Below are 19,430 nucleotides of genomic sequence, written 5' to 3' on the forward strand. Positions count from 1 at the left end.
GAAAAAGTCTGTTTTTTTATGATCTCTGTGGGATTTGCTGCTGATGTGGTAATTTGGAAATGTATTTATTTATTTATTTATTTTGGACTAGAAACATTGTCTCTACATTGAAATGACAAAGAGAGAAGTTCAGTCATCACCAGGTTCTTTCTTTCTAATTCCATACTACAATTTGGGAGTCACAAAGGGCTTCGGAGTCAAAAGTAACTACTTCCGAATTAACTCATAAGTCACTGACTTGGCCTTGAACATGCATTTTGATTTTTAATGTGTTCTTATGGGGATATTATTGTTTAAAGAGGAAATTGGATGACAAAATGGTTTAAAAATACTTTCATCTTTATAGTTTCTAGAACCAAAAATAGACTTTTATTTTACTAATGAAACCATGAAAAAAATTTATTTTATTCTTAGGCTTGTCAACTTTTGCTGAGAAGCACTTTATGTGTATGTGCATGTGTAAGAGACAGATTAAAAGATTACCGGGCTGTGACAATTATGGATTGAATAGTGAAGTGTCTGCATTTTAGTACCCCTTTCTTGTTTTTCTTCAAACAAATAATCTTTATACTGGATTGCCAACCCAAGTTAATAGTAACTATCAATGCAAAGATTATTCCCCACTCTCTGTCCAGTTTTCTGAGTGAATGATTTCTGATTTCTGTAAGCAGGCAGGCTTGACTTTTTTCCTAAGTCACAGTACTAGAATAGTGATGGACTCAGATATGCTATGAAGTTTTAATAAGCAGAATATCTGTGTTTTCTGAAATGATTTCCAGGTTCTTGCCTTGGAATGGAAGTTATTTTTACTCTTTAGATGACTTTACTTTGATTTTATTTGACGGTCCTCTTTAACAGTGGCCAGGCAATATTTACTTGGCAATATAAGTTTATGGAGAAATAAAACAATAGAATATAATTTTAGCTAGAAAGGATTTTGGAGATCTCTCATTCATATGGCTCATTTTACGGAAGAGGATTGTCTTAGTCCGCTTGAGCTGCTATAACAAAATACCATAGCTTGAGGAGCTTAAACAACAGACATTTATTTCTTATAGTCCCAGAGGCTGAGAAGTTCAAGAAGAAGGTACCAAATGTTTCTTGAGTTTCAGTTTCTTGTGAGGGTCCTCTTCCTGGTTTGCAGACAGCTTTCTTCTTGCCATGTCCCCACATGGCGGGAAGGGTGGGATCTCTCTCTCTTTCTCTTCTTCTAAAGTCATAATCCCATCATGAGAGTCCCACCTTCATGACCTCATCTAATTCTGATTACCTCCTGAAGGCTCCATTTTCAAATGCCATCACAATGGTGGGGAGTCAACATACAGATTTGGGGTGGGAGGACATGACCATTCAGTCCATAGCAAGGAACAGAGAATCAGAGAGGCCAAATGTTGTGTTTAAGCTTATACAGTAAATTAATGGCTGAAGTGGAACTAGAAATCATATTTTATTATATTATTCTATACTTTTTTATTATACTCTTAAATCATATACTATTATACTATGGATTTTTCATTTAAACTCATAGGAGCACACTAAGTCAATGAATATCTAATATTCGTCCCATTGCCTGATGATAGAAGGTGCATGTCAGTGCTCTAAACTTTTGCTTAGATGGAGAAGTTACAAGTTGCAGATGTGCTCCTGAAAGTCATCATGATTCTTGCTGTTAGATCTGTAGAAAACATTTTCTGTTTGGAAGCTGTGACAAGACTGGATAGTTCCTCCAATCCCTTCTCAGAATTTCTCCCTTTAATGATACCAAACTGCAGGAGTGAAGATAGGCCTGTCCTCCAGGCAGATGGTAAGATTACTACATGAGAAGGAAAATTGGAGAAGTTAGCTTGATTGACAGGAAATGCAGCCAATTATATAGCTCCATTATCTGAAGTAGTGTGAAGACTGGGCTTTACCACTGAGTAATGAGAGAGACCTTGGAGGATGAGATGCCTTCAGCTTCTTATTGAATACAGTCAAGTGAGTGTTCTCAGTGACATGATGTTGTGCAGAGTAACTGCCCCATTTTTCTGTGAGCCCATTCAATTCACAGAATCCTGGGAAGTAATACATCATTGTTGTTTTGGTCACTAAGTTTTGACATATTACATATGATACGTAATATGGCAAAAGGGAACTGAAACACTTAGTTTATGAAGATTGTATGTTGACTACATATGTTTACTCTTCTCTGCCTCAGAGTCATCTTTATTTTACTTCACAGATTTAGCCACTCACTCTCTCAATTCCTGCACTAAGGCAGAAGTACATAAACAGTCCTCATGTTACTGCATCCCTCATTCAAAAGTGCTCATTCATTACATATCTCTTTTTCTCTCTTCCCATCGCTGCCAAGTGTCTACATACAATCAGACTGGAACCTAGGCAACTCAGTAGGGTCCCAGACACCTGTGTCATTACCAATTTGCAGCTGTCACGTAGATCCAGACTTCTGCCTTGATCCCACACTCTTTAGGTCTGCCCCCTTTCACTCTGTTGGCCTCCCACTATACCCTTGCCAATGATTGGAGTACCAAGTTTCCCTACTTCCTACTTCCTGATGATGCTTTGCTCATAAGGATGTTGCTAGCCTCTAACAGTTAGAAGGAAGCAGAACAGAAGAGTTTGTAAACTACATGGATAAGCTCTTTCAGATATAGTGTAGAAAGAACATGGGCTTTGGAGTCATACAGACCTGGTTTATATTCCAGACTGCCATTTACTAGGTTTGTGATTTTTGGTCAAATTTCTTGGTCTCTTTATGATTTGGTTTTCTAATTTGTGAAATAGGTACTAAGTAAATACGTTGTAGCTGTTGTTAATTTCTACTATATAACACTTCCTTTGCAGTTCCCTTAGCTCTCCATCCTTGCTTGCTGTGTGGAAGAGTTCTTATGCCTCCCTGCCAGCACACATGGCGGATTCTAGCTTGCCTCACACCCAAACCAGCTATGTCTAGATAGTTAGTTTCCTAAGAAAAACAAGCTACATGATAGTCTACCAAAAAGATAGTTGAAAGGCCATGCTTAATTGATTCCTTTTAGGTCTTCTGCTGGATTTCCTTTAGACTTGGGCTGATTTTCATTAGATCTTGTATACAGGAGCATGTTTTAATTTACATGTCTGCTGTACTATTTCTCATTCTTTCTACCATCATCCTTTGAGTTAACAGCTTTAATTAATGGTTGCAAGGCAACAATTCTCCATAATTTTGGACAGTTTCTAAATAGTGTGCTAACTGCTTTACAATTTTCTCTTTACACTATTAAAGACCTGTGTGTGTGTGTGTGTGTGTGTGTGTGTGTGTGTGTGTACATAAGGACTAATCTATTATACAAACTTAAAACTTGGGGTACAAAAAGCAAATAAAATCCATGATTTTGTAAATGAAACCAACCCATTTTGAGGCTGTACTATATTCTGCAAGCTGTTTTCATTGCATAGGGGAAGACAAAAGACTTTTGGGAGTGTTTACTTTATTCTAACTCCAGAACTGTATTACTCTTAATGTGCTGGACGCCCCACTGACTGGGAGTGGTGCACAAGGAAGGATGCAATATGTAAATACACTAATCAGATCAATGCAAATCATAATAATACATTCCTTTATGGGCTGGGAGACAGCTGTGTAAAAGCTATGTTCAATTTCGTAGGTTTGGGTGACCCTCTTTAGCAAACCCCATCTCCCCAATTCTGTGATTCTATCTCTGTTGTGTTTTATGTTGATTATTCTTCCCTTTTGGTTTTGTGGGACTACATATGGTGAAAGTTGGCATTTCAGGCCTAAGTGGCTAGTTTTATTTTCTTCTTTGTGTCTAACTGGTTTTGGAACTTTTGTTTCCAATAGCAGCTACAAAACCACATGAGCAGAGCTTCAGTGAAGTTTTCTGCATGACCAGAGCGGGGTTGGTGATGTGACAACTGTCTCAAGGTTTTCTTAGGAAAGAATGGATCATCATCTTTGGAAAAAGGATTTTTTTTTCCTTTTAAAATATTCGACAAATTATTTCAGTTTACCCAACTTGATGCCATCATTTTAGTGTTTTAATCAGGTCAAAACTTCTGGCCACTTGCTTATATGGAAGATATATTAGTACCTGCATAAAATAAAAAATAAAAGTCAGATAGATATTCCCATTTCCCTGGGATCTTAACAGAGCTCACAGATAGAAGGAAATATTGCTAATGGGAATTAAAAGAAATCAGAATGCTCTTCTGAGTTTTCATAAGTCAAGAGGAACGAACCTAAGAGGAAAGAAAAGAAGAAAAGTAACCTTGCTTATCAAAACTTTTTAATTAAAAGTAATAAAATCCTGTGGCTAGCGGAGTGGTGAAGAGAAACTTCTCCTGAGGCCGATGTCATGGTCCCTTCGTGATTATGAGCTGTTTGTCGTATCCTAGGCAGAATGCTCTCTCACCCAAACATCAAACATTTTTCACTTGATCTCAGAGAAGGAAAGTTTCGAGCAACTCAGCTAGGCAGGAGGGCTCACCGATGAGATTCTTTGGAAGCCACCTAAAAGCTTCCTTTTAGTATTTCCTTTCACATCAACTGGGTAAGTTTGGCTGCATCTCAGTGAATTCCTGCCCCAGCACACATAATTCAGCTTGAGCAATGGGTGTAGACACCTTACACAACTTTCACAAGTCAGCGAGGAAGGCTACGCAATATGTACAATAAGTGGCAGAGAAGTCTCCCTTTATCACATCCCAAAATGACTTCTTCATAAACCTGAACCTGTCTGTCACCACTGAACCAGAGATCATCTTGTTCATCCCTCAGATCTTCCTGCCTCAGCCTTATTTTTCCTCCATGAAGCCATCCTTTTTTCTCACGCTCTGCAGTCTCCTAGCACCCTGCCCGTACCCCTCTCAGGCAGCAGTCATCACAAGCTATTTGCTGACGTGTCTGTCTTTCCCAGGAGACAGTGAATCCTGAAGATGGGCCATGATTATTTGTCTGTGTGGTGCCAAGTTGACACAAGGTAACTTATAAATGTTTATTGAGCGGATAGACTGATTCTTCGTAAGATCTTATGATTCCTTTGTATTCAGAGCTATGGAGACCAACTGAGGCGATGGTTTTAAACTAAAAAAAATACATATGTTTTTCTCACATTTTCTTTATTATTTTCCTTGGGAGAAGGGATTTCCTGCTAGCGCTGGTACTCTTATTTATTAACAGTATTTTCAGCTGTTGACTGGGCAACTATGCACTAATTAAAAAAAATTAGAGACTATGTTTAATAAACTAAAGATTATGTTTACATATGACTACATATGATTTCTATTGTAAAGAGGTTGAAGCTGTAAAATACTTAATTGGGGCAGAATTGCAAGATAATGTGTAATTGAAAGCAGGTGGCAAACACATTTTGTTGTGAATTTTATCAAATCCCCTTTGGCACTTTTTAATTGGCTTCTGAGAAAGGATTTGTGTTTTGAAGAGTTTGTTTCTTACTCTTCTGCATTTTATAATTTAACAAACATTGATTTATTGAAGTGTACATTTCATAAATGTTTACCATAACTTGCCAATAATACTCACTGAAGAGGTTGTGAGTTGGGAAAGGTGTGGGACAGAATCAAAGGAACAAAAATGTATCTTCCCTCCATAAATTTGCAGTTTAGTTTGAGAGGTAAAATTCAGGGCATAACCCATTTAAATATTTATTGAGCACCTTTTAGGTGCATAGAAATGAGAAAGTTTCAGGAGATAAGATATTAAAATCTTTGTATTTAAGGAGCTTACAAAGCTCTAATTACCACGGAGCAAACTTCCCTGAAGATAAGCTTACAGTAATAGTGCTTTGAAGAATTTGAAAAAAGATCTGCTGCGAAGGACAGCTAGCAGACAACACACCCAAGAGAATTAGCCATCCCCAAATTGAAGACCAAAAAACAATCTGAAAAAAAAAAAAAAAAAAAAACAACTACAAATCAAATATATTTAAAAAGATTAAAGAGATAATTAAAAACCAGAACAAAACATCAGGCTGCTTGAAAAATCCAAACGGTTTTGAAGAAGAACCGAATTAAACTTCTGGATATAAAAACTGTAATCATAAAAAGACAAGTCCGATGGGTAGGATAAGATAACAGATGAATGTCAGTTAAACTGGGAACTGGAGAACTGAAATGTGGACATGAGTAAAGTGACCAGCACATATTACAGAGAAATAAAATGATTTGAAAAAATTTTGAGAAATGTTAAGATACAAAGAAGATAGAATGAAGGGTATTCTAGAGAGAGAAAATAAAGGACATAGGGAGAGACGGTATTCTAGGAGATAATGACTGGAGAGTTTTCAGAATTGAAAAGGACATAAACCCTCAAATTCAAAAATCGTAATGGGTGCCTAAAACCAAACCTGAACAAAACCCCAAATAGAAACAAACAAATATATACATCTACACTAGGATGTATTATGGTGAAACAAACAAACAAACAAACAGACTAAAAAATAACCCCCGAACCCAAAAACAAAATCCACAGAGAAACAGAGATTTCTTCTAGAAAGGAATATAGTTAGGCTCACAACAGACTTTCATTAGCAGTAGCACTAACAATGGACATTAGGCAGGCATAAAATCATATATTTAAACTGCTGAGGAAAAGCAACCATCAATCTAAACTTCGAAGCCAACTAAGCTACCATTTAAGACCAAGAGCAAAATGAACACATTTAATTTTGTTTATGAGAAGGTTTGTTATAGGTAAACCTGAAATACTGCTGAAGATTTTCATCATTCAGAATGAAATCAATTAAGAAGTAGAATACAAAGAACCGTGTTGTGTAAAGAAATTTATGATTCAAATAACATTGACACAAATTTTAAAAAAATTATGTCTAACTAGTGGGAGATTTTTTAAAAAATGGACCTAAAATACTAAATGAGAATAACATAAAATCAGGAGGCAGTGGTAAAATTAAAACATTAAGGAAAGGGGTGCCTGGGTGGCTCAGTCGGTTAAGCGGCCGACTTCGGTTCAGGTCATGATCTTGCAGTCCGTGAGTTCGAGCCCCGCGTCGGGCTCTGTGCTGACAGCTCAGAGCCTGGAGCCTGTTTCAGATTCTGTGTCTCCCTCTTTCTACCCCTCCCCCATTCATGCTCTGTCTCTCTCTGTCTCAAAAATAAATAAACGTTAAAAAAATTTAAAAAAGAAACATTAAGGAAAACATTCCGAGAGCCTTGCATTGTATGAAAGAAGGCGTGTGAAATAGAAATAGACTATGTAATTCAAAACCAATAGAAAAGGTAAATGAAAGAAAATTGAATGAATCCAATAGAAGTAATAAATAAAGATGAAAGTTAATCAGGAAAACCAAACTAGATGAAAGTATAAACAATTAAAGCTTCCTGATGATAAATAGAGAGGATCAGATTGGGTTAAAAATCAATCAATTATAGGGGCACCTGGGTGGCTCAGTCACTTAAGCATCTGACTTTGGCTCAGGTCATGATTTCATGGTTCATGGGTTTGAGCCCCACATTGGGCTCTGTGCTGACAGCTCAGAGCCTGATGCCTGCTTCCGATTCTGTGTCTCTTTCTGTCTCTGCCCCTTCCCCACTTGTGCTCTCTCTCTCTCAAAAATAAGTAAACATTAAAAAAAAATTTAAAAATCAATAAATTGTAAATCCTTTGGTTTGTAAAAGCTGGGAAGTTCTGTTAAAGAGGCTGATTGTAAATTAAACAGAAGCAACCTTGAAATCCCAGGGCTCCAATTTGGAGATAAAATGTCATGTCATTTTACCAAGAATAGTGATCTCTGCTTCTCCTCCTCCAAAATTTATACATCAATTTTCAAATTAAAATAGATGATATACTTTTCACAAATGATATGATTATCTACAGAGAAAACCACAAAGAATCTGAAGATTAATTATCATAAGTATTTAACTGTTTATATCAATTTGCATTTCCATACATATGCATAAACTGAAAAGGTAATACTAAGAAAAAGATAGCATTTACAATAGCAAAAAGAAAACAGATGAAAAAGAAAAAAAGTAAGATACCTAGGAGTAAATATTATAACATATGTTCAAGACCTGAATAGAAAAATTATAAGCGTTTCTCAAAGAGGTATTGAAGAAAACCTAAGGAAATGGAGAGATACATTGTCTTAGTTCATTCCAGCTGCTGTAACAGAACAAACTGAGTAGAATATAAACAGAAATGTATTTCTTACAACTCTGGAGGCCAGGAGTCCAGGATCAAGGTTGCATTCTGGTGAGGATCTTCTTCCTGGTTTACCTTCTCACTGTATCCTCACATGGTGGAAGGGGCTAAGGACCTCTGTGGGTCTCTTTTACTCTTTTATGGGGCACTAATTTATGAGGGTTCCACCCTTATGACTTATGCACCAACCAAAGGCCCCACCTCCTAATGCCATCATCTTTGGGGGAGGGGGGTAGGATTTTAGCATATGAATTTTTCAAGGGGGGCACAAATTTTCAGACCATACTATTCACCATGTTCATGAGTACAGATTCAATTATCAGAACAATGTTACTCCTTTCCCCTTCAATTTTTTAGGTAGAACCTTATGAAATTATCATCTTTGTAGGCCAGAACAGTTTGTTGTCAGTGCCAAAAAGTTTTAAGATATAGATTCAATTGTAATTCAAATAAAAATAGGGTTTTATAGGAACTTGACAAGTTGATTCTAGAATTCATACAGAAGGGCAAAGGCTCAAAAATAGTTAAGACAGTGCTGAAGAAGTACAGCAAGTAAGAGAACCTCTCTCAGGTGTCATAATTTATTATCCAGTAATAGTAATTAAGATAGTGTAGTACTGGCCAGGAAGAGACAATTAACCACTAGAACAGAATAGAGAGCTCTTAACGGATCCCATGCCTGTACTGTCTGTATCGAACAGTTTTTATCACAGATCACTGAGCAATGGTAGACGGTTCAATAAACGGTGCTAGGACAATCCAAAAATGTGTTAACAGTGAGATCCCCAATCGGCAGACAATACTAAGCTCTTCTAAAGAAGAAATGCTGGTCTAAGGAAATTATAGGAAGATCTTTCATGGCCATTGATGTAAAAGTGGCAGATGAGGTTCAGTGTTTAAGATCTGCCTATCCCATGGCACAGAAGCTGTCCTTTGGTGTTCAAGTCTGGTTCAGGTCAAGGTAAATTCTTGTTTTTCTGAACCCTCTTTCTTAGACTTTTTGTTTGTGGGCTGCAGGTACAGTTGAAGGGTAGGGATACAAACAACTGGCAAGACACGTGATAAGATTTTGATAGACTCATAGAATCAATAACCTTTGGTTAAACAAACATTCAGGATTCAGCTCCAATATTCTGTGTCCATCACATGCCAGTACATCCCTCTTCTCCTTCAGCACAGGACTAAATGGAGGTTTGCATTTATTAGTGAAAATCAGATGTTCTTTTAAAAGTTATTCTGGTGCAACAAATATCATACTAAAGAAGTCCCAAGGCAAATAAAATATTTTATTATTATTTACTGTTTTGAAATAAATATTAAATGATAAAGTTGAGCTCATCAAAATGATGTTCTGTAAAATCTCTTAAAAATTTTTTTTTCTTAATGTTTATTTAATTTTGAAGGAAGGAGAGAGAGAGAGAGAGACAGAGAGACAGAGAGAAACAGAGAGAGACAGGGCATGAGTGGGGAAGGGGCAGAGAGAAGGAATCCAAAGTGGGCTCAGCTGTCAGCACAGACCCTGATGCAGGGCTTGAACTCACAAACTGTGAGATCATGACCTGAGCTGAAGTCCAACAGTGAACCGACTGAGCCACCTGGGTACCCCATCTCTCCCTTTTTTTAAAAACTAGCTCATTGTTAAAACTGCTTTTGCTGAATAAAGATTCTGCTATGTATCTGGGTATCATAAAAGGATGAAAAATTATACTGAAATTGTACATTGTTAGTTGTGTAAATGAGTTAGTGAAAAACAATTTAAAGGCATCTGACAAAAATTAAAATGCACAGAGACATCATTACCATGGATCTAACAATTGCCAATGAACAGCTTCAAGTAAGAAGTGAAAGAACCTTTCCTATTGCCAAAAAGGAATCTGTAATAATTATCCCACGTACAGCCTCCTACGTGTCCACATACCTGGACAACAGTTTAGATTAGAAATTAGTACTCAAAAATTGTTATAATCGAGGCGATTACATTTCAAGCTAACAACCCATTGAAGAGCTTGTAGCAGAATTAAGATTTCAAATTTACCGCAAATCCCAGAAGTTTATATCTCTCAAATAAATGCATCCCACTCAAAAGCAAACAAAATGGCTTTTCAGAATAAGAAATCCTTTGAGTTTCAAACAACCCCACCAAAGCCAAGTAAGTACTTCATCATGTAAATCAACTACTTTCAGGGAGAAGGCCAGTCAGCAGCGTGCATGGATGATACTGAGAATAAAGCACAGATTGTTTTCATCTTCTCAGAAGGACAGAGGCCCCATGCCACAGATTAAATGACACCCCCCCTTCTCCATATATCTTAAAACAGGATGTTTTAAAGATTTTTATTTTTTATTTTTATTTTTTAATATGAAATTTATTGTCAAATTGGTTTCCATACAACACCCAGTGCTCATCCCAACAGGTGCCCTCCTTAATGCCCATCACCCACTTTCCCCTCCCTCCCACCCCCATCAACCCTCAGTTTACCCGAATGTGAGACAGGAAGCCATCAAAACCCTAGAGGAGAAAGCGGGGAAAAAAACCTCTCTGACCTCAGCCTCAGCAATTTCTTACTTGACACATCTCCAAAGGCAAGGGAGTTAGAAGCAAAAATGAACTATTGGAACCTCATCAAGATAAAAAGCTTCTGCACTGCAAAGGAAACAATCAACAAAACTAAAAGGCAACCAACAGAATGGGAAAAGATATTTGCAAATGACATATCAGACAAAGAGCTAGTATCCAAAATCTATAAAGAACTCACCAAACTCCACACCCAAAAAACAAATAATCCAGTGAAGAAATGGGCAGAAAACATGAATAGACACTTCTGTAAAGAAGACATCCAGATAGCCAACAGGCACATGAAAAGATTCTCAACGTCACTCCTCATCAGGGAAATACAAATCAAAACCACACTCAGATATCACCTCTCGCCAGTCAGAGTGGCTAAAATGAACAAATCGGGAGACTATATGCTGGAGAGGATGTGGAGAAACAGGAACCCTCTTGCACTGTTGGTGGGAATGCAAACTGGTGCAGCCACTCTGGAAAACAGTGTGGAGATTCCTCAAAAAATTAAAAATAAAGATTTTTTAAAAAGATGTTTTAAATGAAGCAGATTTCAAATAAATTCCTTTCCTGTGGCCTCTGAGCAGTAAAAAAAAGCAGTTGTGGTAAAGCGGATATAGGCACATAAATTTGGTGTTCCTGAAGGTGGTGACCACCAATGATTGATTCAATCATTTAGCAAAAACTGGAGACTTAGAAATGGATATAAAGGGTTATGTTCATCACTGTGGCCAAAGTCTGCCATTATTGCGTGCATTACTAATATATGCAAGTATTGAAAAATATTATTAGGTTCTGATTGTTCAGACTCCAGAATGGAGAGAAGAGAGGGTTGGCTGGGGTTGAAACTGACTGATTCTCAAAATAACAGTGTTAATAGAAACCCAAACATGTCTTTCAGGGGCTTCATGGGAAGGGAATGCCACACTGAGTAAGTACATCCTAGATAAAGGCCATATATGGGCACGAATGACAGATAGTGAAGAAATGGGGTAGACAAATTTTCTATATTTGGAGTATTATAGCTTCTAGAAGATTTTAGGGCACAGAATTGAGGGGGAGAGTGAAGAGCCTTTTAATAGGTGTATTATATGTTTGAGGGCACCTGGGTGGCTAAGTCGGTTAAGCTTCCCACTCTTGATTTTGGCTCAGGTCGTGATCTCACAGTTGGTTAGTTTGAGCCCTGTGTTGGGCTCTGTGCTGGCAGTGCGGAGCCTGCTTGAAATTCTCTCTCTCTCTCTCTCTCTGCACCCTCCTCAAAAAATAAATAAATAAGAAAATAAGCTTATTATATGTTTGGATGTAGTCTAATTTAACAATTTTTGAGTTTCTTAAATTTCTCAGAGTCAGAACTAAGTTTCTGGAGTGTGACCCTATTCCAGAACTCAATTACTGGGGTTTCCAAGTACATAAGGCATTTGTTCTCTTGTGATGGTGAGAAACCTGGCAGGTCAGGGTAGCTCTCCACACAGGTCTTTAGAGAATGCATATATAAGGCCTGGCCCCATCTCATCAATGCAGGAAAGGGCCACATGCCAATCACAATACAGCTATGGTGAATGTTTGATTTGGAGATCATTTGCAAACAGTCTACCCCATAAAATGTAGAAGTCTCTTAGACGCGTAGAGAAAGTTGGCAAGGGAATCAAGCAGTGATTACTCCATGCTTCACCTTTGGTCTAGAAAAATGTTGAGAGGAAAAAAACCTCAGTCCCAAAGTAAGGGATGTGATTACCCTCAGAACCAAAGATGTAGTGACATTGAACATCAGCCTATAATGCTTGGGTGTATCATCTGACTCAGGAGCCTCCCCAGAAGGAAGGAGTTAGGATCTCTCTTGACGTAGGTATAGACAAGGCCACACAATGAACTTTTGTGAATACTCGGATCATTTATCTGTAATATACCCAGCCTCTGACCTTTACTCCAACTGTACTGGCATGACTGCTTGTTCTCTACTCTCCCAAGTTCTAGTTGTTGCTCAGAAATTTGCTTTTTCCCAGTAGGTGAACACTGTAGTAAAAGGTTTTGTTTCTTTTGAACTTGAAGTCTATGTCTTTTTTTTTTTTTTTTAACTTATTGATTTTGAGAGAGAGAGAGTGCCAGCAAGGGAGGGGCAGAGAGAGAGAGGGAGAGAGAGAATCCTAAGTAGGCTCTGTGCTATTAGCACAGATGTGGGGTTCAGTCTCAGGAACCATGAGATCATAACCTGAGCTGAGATCAAGAGTTGGACACTTAACCGACTGACCTGCCCAGGTGCCCCAAACTTGCAGTCTATCTTTAACTGACTAATAATTTGTAAAATAATGATATTATGTACTGGAAGGTTTTTAAATGCCCCTTAAGTCTTTATAAAAAATATTAATTTTTAGCAGAGATTTTATGGCAATGCATTTCTTAGTACATACTGTAATGCTATGTTAGCTAAACCATTTAATTAGTGAACCATCCCATTTCTTTTTTATATCATATGATATAGATAGAGCTCATTGTCATTTCCATTCATTACCTAAAACATTATAGTATACTGGAAATAGAATTGTGAACATCTAGGGAGCCATTCTGGGTCAGGAATTACAGTGACAATGAAGTTAGCATTGGCTATTAAAGAAGCAGATGTGGTCATTAAGTTGATCGAGTCCAATGTGGTTCTCTCTTGTTTTTCAGCCTTTGGATTCAGAGTAGGTTTTCCTGCTTGAGAATGAGGTAAAGGTGCATGAAATAGCATGTAAGTTTCTGTGGCGAGAGATTTACCCTAAAATACCAACTCCTGTCCAGGGGGTTGACAATCTCTGAAAGGAAAATTTCTCTGGTTTCTGGATGGAAAATGCAATTTGAAGCAAAAACTCCTCTTCCTAATTGAATTGTAGCTTATTATTTCTTTTCTAGTGGGTTTTGCTACACTAAAACATTTACTTAAAGGTTTATGTGAATGGAATATGGGTGTTATGGAAGACAGATATATTTACAATTTATAGAGACATCAGAATTCTTTTTAGGGCTCAAATTGTTGGGCTAGAGGCAAGATCTTTGATTTCTAACTGAATCCATTTGACTCTAAATATGTAAGTCTTTTGTATTTAATGATTAGAATACCTAAGAATTTTTCTAAATCATTTGATTAATTTCCATTCTCAAATTCTTCATTCTATTGATAATGGCTTTTTCTTGTTTGGTTACAAAACAAACAATTTGATTTTACTTCTTTTATATATTGAAGAATGATTTAATGAAAAAGAACACAGCAATAGTGATCTTTCCACTAGAGGAAAAACTATTTGATAAAACATATCTACTAGTTTTTGAGTCACAAGAGTGTAAGGGAATATTCCTGAACTCGCCTTTTTTATTTTGCTTTGGAGATCATAATTTCTTGGAGTAAATTCTGCAACCGATCAAGGGATGAAATTTGAATGAGGAAAAGAGATGCACTGAAGATTATCTACAATGGGATGCTACTGTCATCTTCCTTTTTCGCCCAATGAATAAAAACAATTGATGACCCATTCATAGTTACTAATTAATTTTTTTCTAAGATTGTTATAGATATAGAAAGTTTCCTCCACAGTCCCCTCCTGGGATTTTGGGATTAGGATTTGGTAGGCAGTTAGGGAACATGGAATTTTAGGTCACCAATAATTTGCCTGCTAAAGGAAAAATGAATCTACCAGATAGCCTTGCACATGATAGGTACCCAATAGATGGCAACTAGACGAATGAATGAATGAGTCAAATACAATGTTAGTATATGTTAGTATATTTTTGATGCTTTATATTTTTTCTAGTTCAGCTAGAACACATTTGGAAACTGTTACAGAAGTGATTTGTTGATACCTCCTTCTTTCCATTCTAACTGAGTTTAAACACTAATTTCAATACACCTCTTTAATAAAAATCTTCCATGAATGCATTGAACTAGGATAAAATGAAAACTTATTAACCTTCAAAGCAAAGCTCTCCAAAATTTGGATTCACCCAATTTGTTCAGTTAAGTTCATCATTAATAATAGATTTACCCTGACTTTGTTATTTCCCTCACTATTTTTTAAACCAAAATAAAGCAACAAAAACCAAACTTCTTCTCATTTCAATTCTGAAATTTTTGTTTTTTGCTTTTTTGTTTTTTGTCTGTTTTTTTTTTTTTGGTTGTTTTTCTATACTAACATTCTTTTCCCCATCAAAATTCTAGTAACTATTAAACTAAGGATTTTAAAAATACTTTTGAGATGTCTCTCATCATCGTAAAGCTTTTCCAAAGGTCAGAACACCATGAAGGTGCCGTGCCCCAGAGCAGAGCTTTTGCTGTCCCTCTGCAGACCACCTGGCTTCCCATTGCCCGTTGTTAGAGCATCTCCCTTCCATCCTTTGGCAAAGCCCATTGTCTTTGGCATCTCACGCCATCGGGCTATATGGTTCTCCTCCCTTTCTTATTGATGTCATTTACAGACTTCCTAATCATTTCTCTTCACTCGTTGACATCTTTCACAACTGTGAGAGGGCTTTCACAACTGTCGTCCCTACATTCTGTCCTGTCAGAGAGGAAAGTGTCAGCGTACCTGTGGCAAACAGTCATTTAAAAATTCTAGCTTTCAGGGGCACCTGGGTGGCTCAGTTGGTTAAGCATCTGACTTCAGCTCAGGCATGATCACACGGTTTGTGGGTTTGAGCCCCATGTTGGGCTCTGTGCTGACAGCTGGGAGCCTGGAGCCTTCTTCAGATTCTGTGTGTGTGTCTCTCTCTGCCCCTCCCCTACTTACGCTCTGTCTCTCTCTCTCTCTCTCTCTCTCTCTCTCAAAAATAAATAATAAACATTAAAAAAACATAAAATTTCTAGCCTTCGTTTTCTCCAGTTAATTTTGTGTTCACTCTATTGGAACCATCCATTCCCATAGTTACACCATGAATTTTTCTGATAGATCATAATTTCATACATTTTACTCCGACCAAAATCTTTTGTCTATTAAGCTTCCCTTCACCCTTGCTACTACTATAGCTGCTCTTAGAACACTCCAGTCTCTGGATTTCTCCCATTTTCTCCCTTCATCTAGTTTCCTCCAGAGCACTTTACCTTTCTTACTCAGCCTCACTGCATGGAGAAAATAGCAGAACATATGACCTATTTTTCCACAAAGTACCTGATTGATTCCCTTATACCGCTATCCTTCCGCCCTACCAGTAGCATTTAGTAACTCAGTCCAAAATCAGGGCTACAATCCTATTTCTTGAAACCTCTATGTGGGTGGCTGAAGGATAGTCGTAGTTCAAGACCTACATCCATGCAGTTTGGTCCTTCTCATTTTTATGTACTTAGCACTGTGCATAATCTTATTCCATGCCTTTGATTTGCTTTCTTTTTCAGACCCTTCCAGATTTGCCAAATAGAATCATCAATTATGTAGTCTTTTATGAGTGGCTTCTTTCACTTAGCACGATGTTTTCAGGGTTCATCCATGTTATAGCATGTATCAATACTTCATCCCTTTTTATTGCTGAGTAAGGAAGTGGAATGCTGGATAGGAAATGGTGGAGTTGCTGTGTTTTCTGGTAACTCCATGTTTAACATTTTGAGGAAACAACCAAACTGTTTTTTAAAGTGGCTGCACCATTTTATAATCCCACCAACAATGTATGAAGGCCCTAATATCTCCCCATCTACACCACACTTATTATTGTCTGTCCTTTTGGTTATTTGTTATTGTCTGTCTTCCTAATGGGTATGAAGTGTTATCTCATTGTGATTTTTTTTTGCATTTCCTGAGTGATTAATGATGTCAGACATCATTTCATATACTGTATATAGTTTTTTGCCAGTTGGTTTATCTTGAAAAAAAATGTCTATTCAGCTCTTTTGCCTATTTTATTTATTTATCTATTCATTTATTTATTTAAGTTTATTTATTTATTTTGAGAGAGAGAGCAAGAGTGAGGGAGAGGCAGAGAGAGAGGGAGAGAGCAAGAGAATCCCAAGCAGGCTCTGCATTATCAGTGTAAAGCTCTATGTGGGTCTCAAACTCACAAACTGTGAGATCATGACCTGAGCCGAAATCAAGAGTCAGCTGTTTAACCTACTGAGCCACCCAGGTGCTCTCCTTTGCCTATTTTAAAATTGGATTGGGGCGCCTGGGTGGCGCAGTCGGTTAAGTGTCCGACTTCAGCCAGGTCACGATCTCGCGGTCTGGGAGTTCGAGCCCCGCGTCAGGCTCTGGGCTGATGGCTCAGAGCCTGGAGCCTGTTTCCGATTCTGTGTCTCCCTCTCTCTCTGCCCCTCCCCCGTTCATGCTCTGTCTCTCTCTGTCCCAAAAATAAATAAACGTTGAAAAAAAATTGGATTATTTATTATTATTGATCATAGGAATTCTGTACATATTCTGGATATAAGCCCTTTGTCAGATATATGATTGGCAAATATGTTCTCTAATTTACAAGTGGTCTTTTTGCTTTCTTGATGGTGTTCTTTGAAGTATGAAAGTTTTTAATTTTTAAAAACCCAGTTTATCCTTTTCTTTTGTTGCTTGTGTGTTGGATGTCATATCTAAAAAAAACTATTGATTAACTTAAAATTTACTCCTCTGTTTTCTTCTAAGAATTTTATAGTTTTAACTTTTAGGTCTATAATATGTTGGGAGTTAATTTGTGTGTCTGGTGTGAGGTAGAGGTCCAAGTTTCTTCTTTTGCATGTGGATATCCAGTTATCCAAGCACCACTTATTGAAAATACTATTCTTTCCCCATTGAATTGTCTTGGCACCTTGTTGAAAATCAAATGATAACATAAAGGTTTATTTCTGGATTCTCAATTCTATTCCATTTATCAGTATGTTTGTTATGAGTTTCCTATTGCTGCTGTAACAAATTGCCACAAACTTAGTGTCTTAAAACAATACAGATTTATACCCTTACATTTCTGGCAGTCAGAAATTTGAAATGGTCTCACTGGGCTAACCCAGCTTGTTTGCGGGGCTGTGCTTCTTCTGGAGGCTCTAAAGCCTTGCCTTTTCTAGTTTCTATAGACTGCATTTATTCTTTGACCTGTGGCTGCCTACTACCTTCAAAGTCAGTAATCCTATTACTCTGACCTCTGCTTTTGTCATCAAATCTTCCTGTCTGACTTTTACTTTTCTGCTCTTCTCTTTCACATATAAGGACCCTTGTGATTACATTGGGCCCACCCAAATAACCCAGGATACCCTTCCCATTACAAGATCCTTAATGTAATCACATTTGCAAATTCTCCTTTGCTGTCTAAGGTAACATATTTCCAGCGATTAGCATATGGACATCTTCGAGGAAGCTATTATTCTGTTTGCCACATGTCCTTATGCCAGTCCCTGTCTTGATAACTGTAGCTTTGCAGTAAGTTTTGAAATCAGGAAGTATGATTTTGTTCTTTTTTCTCAAGGTTGTTTTGGCTATTTTGAATCTCTTACATTTCCAAGTGAATTTTAGGATCACCTTGTTAATTTTTGAAAAAAAAAAAAAAAAAGCTAGCTGGTATTTTGATAAAGATTGTGTTGAATCTGTAAATCATAACAATATAAAATCTACTGACCCATGAACATGGGATATCTTTCCATTAACTTAGATTTTATGTATTTTCTTTTATTTTATTTTTTTTTTTTTTAAATTTTTTTTTTCAACGTTTATTTATTTTTGGGACAGAGAGAGACAGAGCATGAACGGGGGAGGGGCAGAGAGAGAGGGAGACACAGAATCGGAAACAGGCTCCAGGCTCTGAGCCATCAGCCCAGAGCCCGACGCGGGGCTCGAACTCACGGACCGCGAGATTGTGACCTGGCTGAAGTCGGACGCTTAACCAACTGCGCCACCCAGGCGCCCCTGTATTTTCTTTTAACAATATGTATACTTTGCAGTGGATTAGACATGTACTATTTTCTTAAACTTATTTCTAATGTTTTATCTTTTAAAAATTTTTTTATTTATTTATTTTGGTAAATATAATTTGTTGTCAAATTGGTTTCCATACAACACCCAGCGCTCATCCCAACGAGTGCCCTCCTCAATACCCATCACCCAGTTTCCCCTCTCCCCCACCCCACATCAACCCTCACTTTGTTCTCAGTATCCAAGAGTCTCTTATGGTTTGCCTCCCTCCCTCTCTGTAACTTTTTTTTTTTCCCCTTCTCCTCCCCCATGGTCTTCTGTTAAGTTTCTCAAGATCCACATATGAGTGAAAACATATGGTATCTGTCTTTGACTGACTTATTTCACTTAGCATAATACCCTCCAGTTCCATCCATGTTGCTGCAAATGGCCAGATTTCATTCTTTCACATTGCCAAGTAATATTCCATTGTATATATAAACCACATCTTCTTTGTCCATTTGTCAGTTGATGGACATTTAGGCTCTTTCCATAATTTGGCTATTGTTGAAAGCATTGCTATAAACATTGGGGTACATGTGCCCCTATGCATCAATACTCCTGTATCCTTTGGGCAAATTCCTAGCAGTGCTATTGCTGGGTCATAGGGTAGTTCTAATTTCAATTTTTTGAGGAACTTCCACACTGTTTTCCGGAGCAGCTGCACCAGTTTGCATTCCCACCAACAGTGTAAGAGGGTTCCCGTTTCTCCACATCCTCGCCTAATGCTTTATCTTTTGGAGGCTATGGTAAATGGAATTGTTTCCTTAATTTCATTTGGGGATTGTTCATTGCTAGTATATAT

At 37.5% G+C, this 19,430-nt stretch overlaps 1 long non-coding RNA gene across 1 annotated transcript in view; it reads left to right on the top strand.

Moving 5' to 3' along the window:
- The window catches only part of LOC147581831 (uncharacterized), a 50,029-nt gene extending 33,177 nt beyond the window's left edge, over positions 1-16,852 (top strand). Inside the window, exons 2-4 of the long non-coding RNA XR_015250306.1 lie at positions 4,920-4,982; positions 11,647-11,676; positions 13,413-16,852. This is a non-coding gene — a long non-coding RNA (uncharacterized LOC147581831). The remainder of the gene's footprint in view (positions 1-4,919; positions 4,983-11,646; positions 11,677-13,412) is intronic.
- Positions 16,853-19,430: the final 2,578 nt, after the last annotated feature.

This window comes from Puma concolor, chromosome B1 (genome assembly GCF_028749965.1).
Source record: "Puma concolor isolate L17-30 chromosome B1, mPumCon1.1.hap2, whole genome shotgun sequence".
NCBI lineage: Eukaryota > Metazoa > Chordata > Mammalia > Carnivora > Felidae > Puma > Puma concolor.